The 6487-nt window shown below is 36.2% G+C and overlaps 1 long non-coding RNA gene across 1 annotated transcript in view; it reads left to right on the forward strand.

Annotated features, from left to right (window-relative positions):
• LOC107738437 (uncharacterized) overlaps positions 1 to 865 on the forward strand; it is a 14833-nt gene extending 13968 nt beyond the window's left edge. Inside the window, exon 4 of the long non-coding RNA XR_001639880.1 lies at positions 854 to 865. This is a non-coding gene — a long non-coding RNA (uncharacterized LOC107738437). The remainder of the gene's footprint in view (positions 1 to 853) is intronic.
• Positions 866 to 6487: the final 5622 nt, after the last annotated feature.

Genomic DNA, 6487 nt, shown 5'->3' on the forward strand with positions numbered 1-6487 from the left:
CCACATTCAAGTGTTTAAAAAAGAATGCATGAAGCTAGAATAAAATGTTTTTGTTTACAAGCAGATACCCTGTTCTTTTGATGTTTTGTATGTTCAGATATTCATGTAACAAAACATATACAAAGTCATACCTAAATAGGGACATAGTAGTATACTTGAAGTATGATGTAAAGTTCACTTAAAGAAAACTTACGAGTATACTTGTAGTATAAAACTACTAAACTAGTAGTTTACTGAGATTATACTTCAAAGTGTACTAAAAATGTTACTACAAGTATTTAATTAGTAAACTATCAGTATACCTATAAGTTCACTTTAGTGTAGTTGCAGTACAAACTAAACATTTTGATGTAAACTAGTTGTGTACTCAACGTTTACTACTGTTATACTTAAAGTATACTTAAAAGTATAGTTTTATATACTAGAAAGTGGGCCAATTTAGTCCCAAGGAGTATTGAAATAGTACACTTACAAGTATACTACTAGTACACTGATATTTGTATACTTACTACATAAAGTATACTTAAAAATATACTTGAACTTTACTTAAGTATACTTACTAAAATAAACTTGAAGTATACTACTTTTTGGTAAGGGTAGGCTATGGCCTCGAAGGTCGTAGTTGGAAGCTGTTATCCCCGGCTGGCCCGTTTAGCCCTTCCATGCGTAGTGTAAATGCGGCTAATAATTTCTGACTGGCAAATAACTGAACAAATCAAACAAAAGTAAACAGGTAAAGGCGGGGCCCCCTACAAAGTCCATGGGCTGTAGCCTAGTCAAGCCCAAAAGTAAAAGTCCAGCCATATAAAGAGGATGAGAGAAATGTGCACTGCAGGAAGGGTAAACGGGGCAGCGGGTCAGGCAGACAGTGACCTCTGCTAGGAAATGCCATTTGAAAATCACAGAGGATTAGATACCTCGACCTCTCCAATATAAGAGCTGGAAGTTCCATCTCCAATCTGCAAAAACACTGCAATTAAAACCCACCAACCATCACACAAATGCTTATTCCCATCGGATCCAACAGCAAAGCTTTTAGTCAATGACCCTGCCACAACCCCTTCCCGTACAAAAACCTCCTATTACAGCTGAGCCCAGTAAACACATCTCAAGACAGTGCAGAAGCACTGAAATGTTTTTATCTTTCGCTCACAGACTGTCCGTCTTCCACACATTAATACTGGCCTCACAAAAGTTTCTGTCTGGCACTGTTCCCTTCATCTTTATCACCAGGACTGATCTGCATCCACAAATCTAAGCTGAAATCGCCTGCCCTTTTCATTCATTTTATCAGACATCTCACTCATTTTCAATTGGTGCATTGACTCATTTGTAGTTCTGGATCAAATACATTAGACCATCATCCCAATCTGTGTTTAGTTATGATCAGAGAATAAATTTAAATAAATAAACAGCATTCCACCACTGCTGATAATAAAAATTTATTAATTAAATTAAAAATAAATAAATAAGTTGTTGTGAATCCATTCCATTTTCTGAATGGTCACGTCCATTTTGTGTTTAATCCAGAAAACACAGAACATTTAATAAAAAAATAAATAAAAATAAAAAAATAATAATAATATTTTAAAAAGCCAAAATAAAAGCTTGCTGATTTTAAGTTTGAAAATGATGAAAATTCATCAAGTAAATATTTGCATTTTATTTTTAAGTTTACTATAAAATAATTGTATTTTTTATCTAATACTCCCTTTTTATTTTAAAATATAATAGTATTGGAGTGTCTTACCTCCAAAACCCCAAACTGAATATATGAAGCATTTTTGAATTTTAGAAACTATGGAATCTTTTGCACTCTAGACATGAAACATTTCTGTATGTTTAGAGTCTTTTTAATGACTCCCTTCAAACTATGTTTTTTTTTTCATCCCACTCATCTTTTCTGCCTCTGAACTCCAACTGCGCCATCACTATAAAAGCAATAGCTGTCTGAAGAGCAACAGATCTTAGAGGTTGAGAAGGAAATAGATCAATGGTATATGTGTATACAAGCAAAATGCAACAGCGAAAAAGACTGTAATTACGTTCAAAGAGAGAGCAGTCGACTAAAACAACGGCAAATTTAGTCAGAAGCCGGTTTGAGGCTTCATGAAGGCAAACAAAAGTGGCCCCTGAACACACAGACAGAAGTGCCCGAACCAGGAGCCGGTGAGCTGAAGGATGTGGTCTGCAAAGCCCTATTATCTAGTTCTCATAATATTTATATCATCAGACCCTAATTTTAATAGGTTAGAAATCTTATTAGCGGTCACACAGTGTAAACGGTGACCTGAAATGCCATTTAATCAAACATCATGTCACAGCAGTCGCAAGGTTAATAGTCAATATAATCCAGTCTGAGCGTGATAGGGAAAACAGTAAAAATGACAAACGAGAATATTTCAAACTCTCATTCACAGATTAAAATACCCCGGCTATAACAGCAATGGCTCTGAGATATTCTTATAGCCATCATGTCCTTTGATTTTGATACTTAAGGTCCAATTTAGAAGGATGCAATATTATTGCCATATAGGTGCTATGTGTGAGTGACTCCTTGACTTTTCATTAAAGGCCATTGTTTGATCTCAGCTCTGAAAAGGCCATACATCTGGAATAATGACAGTGCTTTCATTCTTCTTTCAGTAAGTTGATTGTAAATTACACTGTAATGGATGTGCTGAATTATAGACTGTCCATGCTTAATTTCCTAAGAACATGGATCTCTTGATAATAAACAATATCAACCAGAATGGTCTCTGAATATCATATAACTGCTATTCATGGCTATAGAAAGAAAATAAATATAAGGAACTTGATTTCGATCCATGCTTTGCCCTCCTCATTTCAAGAGTTTTGTTCTTTTTAAAAATAATTTTTTTTTTCTGCAGAGAGAGTCTTTGTGAGCCTGGTGAGAAAAACATTTGCTAGTGTTGGGAAAATGGCAGTTGATCGATCAGCAGCATTTAGAACTACAATGAACAAACAGGAATGACATCGCAATACCTTTAAAGTGAACAAAGAAGATTTATGGATCCTACCATTAATTTCACAGACAAATAGTGTTTCAGAACTTAAAAAATCTCAGAAGATTTTTAAAGTTCTGCTTAGACAATGGTATAAATAGCCTATTCCTATTGCTATTTAAAGGAATAGTTCATAATGTAATCACCCTCAGGCCATCCAAGATGTAGATGAGTTTAATTTCTTCATCAAAACAGATTTGGAGAAATTCAGCATTACATCACTTACTCACCAATGGATTCACTGCAGTAAATGGGTGCCATCAGAATGAGAGTTCAAACAGCTGATAAAAACATCAAAATATTTCTTTAGAACTGTTTTGGACTGTTTTGCAACAGTTTGAAGTTAAAAACATCTTAATGATGAATTTGTTTAAACACAGCTTTTTGCTTCACAAGACGTTAACTGATGGACTAGAGTCACATGGATTTCTTGTGGGTTAGGGTTATTGTGATGTTTTTATCAGCTATTTGAACTTTCATTCTGACGGCACCCATTCACTGCAGAGGACCATTGGTGAGCAAGTGATGATAAATCTCTCCAAATACGTTCCAATGAAGAAACAAACTCATCTACATCTTGGATGGCCTGAGGATGAGTAAATTTTCTTTTTTGGGGCGAACTATTCCTTTAATAATATAACAAACACACACACACAAACACATATGGTAAGGTATTTCTGTGAGTGTTTATTTCTTTTCTCTTTTTATTCTTCAATTTTATACTTTGCTTGTGAAGTCAGACAGTCTTGACTAGTGGTTATAATTTCCCCCGCAATGCAATATTCCTCCGCTTCTCATTTCATAAGAGTAGCCTATTAATTAATTGCACTCAAGCACATATTATTACGAATTCACACTAATTGCAGTTTATCAATTTTATTTGATTAGTACAATGCGTTTTATCAGGCTGGCTCGCTCTCATAGATGTGGGCTGTCAAACCACACAAGACACTGCAGGTCGTGCACCGTAGGCTTTTGCCGCTCTATCTCTTCATCCTCTATAGTTCTCATCACCTGCAGGCATATCTATTAACCTGACAGCACAGGAACTGCCGAGCACAACTTCCATGACCTCAGGGCTAATTATAAACCCCATTATGTGCTCTTGTCAAATTAGGAGACGGGCTGTCGTTGGCCGAGCAATGTGTAGAAATAGTGGAGTCAGGGCCTCGCAGTACACATGCAATACCACATGAAAGGAGCACCAGCCCTGGTGCCAGGTATGTTTCACATGTGTAATGGCATCTGGGGTGCCATGCACTAGGTGACATACAGTGTGTGAAAGTACACTCACTTTCAATAAACACCGGATGTTTGGATGTTCTTTTGGAATAAAGACTCTCAGGTGCCAAGCTGTCACTGGGGTGTGCATGGCTCATGGAGCATTTTATTTATGAAATGTTTTAGTTGGGCATTCATCTAGGCCTGATGTTTTTCAAATGTTACTACTTCTATCAGAATGTTCAGAGAACATTCAAAAGTAACATTCCCATAATGTTTGTAAAATTATAAAATGGAATGTTCCCTTAACATTCACATAATGTTTTTTCAAAAAAATGGTTTTGAATATTCAGAGAACATTCAGAAATAATGTTTTCATAACTTAATGTGAACATTACCAAAACATATAGAACATATTTTTTTATAGCTGGGTTGTACCTTTTGTCAGACTAACTGATTTTCTGCTAGCGGACAGTTAAAGGGGTTATATGATGTGCTAAAAAGAACATTAGTTTGTGTATTTGGTGTAATTCTTGGGAATTGAGAAGGTGTCTATTGGTGGCAGCAACAATAAAGTTACGCCTTCTTTCTTTGCGTAAACATTTGGGCGGCGTTATGCAAATCTTCCCACATCATGACGTAGACATGTGGGGGCGTGTTTAAACGAGGCGTTTTAAGAGAGCGTGGACGAGTCTTAACTTCTATAAAGAATATCTCTTTGGGTTTGAGACTTTAGTCTTTGCAACTTTAGGGATCTTATCTATGCACGAACAGCTTGTAACACTCCAAAGAGAAAGGAAAACTTGAAATCACATCATATGACGCCTTTAACAGAGGTTGTCGACAAAAGTCCGAAGGTCAATGCTTGTTTACGTGAGCGCTGATTACTATGATCGAATTATCAATGTCATGATTTGAGAGCTGATGTGTTGCTGATGCTCGAGAGATATTTTGCAGGTTTAATATCTATAGCCTACCTGTTTTGACTGGAACTGACATCGACAATAAAAAATAGTGTAATGTGAAAATGTCACGAAATTGAGACACAATGGTGTCCAGACGCAGTATTTATTAAAGGGGTAATCCAGAATCAAAGTCCAAAAACAGGCTAAGATCATTACATGGGCAGTCAGCCCAAACAATAACAACAGGGCGAAAACACAGGCAAAGGGTAATCCAAAAACAGGCAGGGAAAACAAAACCAGAAACCAAGACATGGGAGAACCAGGAAACTAGGTTTAGGGTTATAGGGTGAGTGCAGACAGGGTAAACGAGACACAGGTGCAAACAATGAGTGCCGAAAAGTCTGGGCAAAGGATTATGGGAAAAGAAGTCCAAGACTGAGTGACAGATGTATGAGATAGAGTGCCCTCTGGTGGTAATCAAGGGCACTCCAGCTGGTGATCGTGACAGAAAAGAACAACGCAATTCAATGACTAATGTTATTCCTTCAAAAAGTAATTTGTTTTGGAATCATTATACAGTGTTAGTGATGTTTGGTTCTGATCCATTAAAAATAACTTACTCATTAGAGCCATTTAATGTAGTTCATGAATGTGTGTTGCTTTCACGTTCAGCTGGTTTAAATCAACTGCAAGACGTTTTTTGTCATCATTTCACGGGAAAACAGTCTTTATATAATATTACATCAAAAATCATGACATTTAAACGGCAAAATACCATTCACAACTGCATGTAAAATAGGTTTCCTCATGCCATTGCACAATGATTGTGATTGTATTGTTTTTGTTTATAATAAATTAAACCCTTTCATATTGTAGATACGAAAAAGGGTTTATGCTTTAGATGCTGTCTAGGATAACTAATAAGATCACACTGGAAAACAACATTCAGTTCATGATCATGATTAGCTAAAGTAATTTCTGTGTAAAAACTGTGTTAGTGATTGGTTATGAAATAAAATGTATGTCTGATGCATAGCTGTTCTCAGGAATGATTAATGACCCTTTCTGAATAAATCTGAAGAATAATTAGAAAGAGTGGGAGAAAAAAACTACTACTGGGAGCCACGGAAGCCATGCAGAGTGGCAGGTTACAAAACTCTGACTGATCTGAAGATAGATGGATTTCGTTTTTTGAAGTATAAAAGGCTATTCCGCAAGAAAATTTTCAATTACATTTGCTTTGTACCCATAAAGGAGTTTGACGATTCAAGATAAAGAAGGCAGGGGGTCGGCTATAATCCAAGCTCTGATAGTGAAGGCAAGGTTTTGCTGAAA

Source organism: Sinocyclocheilus rhinocerous, unplaced genomic scaffold (assembly GCF_001515625.1).
Source record: "Sinocyclocheilus rhinocerous isolate Xijiao unplaced genomic scaffold, SAMN03320098_v1.1 scaffold975, whole genome shotgun sequence".
Taxonomy (NCBI): Eukaryota; Metazoa; Chordata; class Actinopteri; order Cypriniformes; family Cyprinidae; genus Sinocyclocheilus; species Sinocyclocheilus rhinocerous.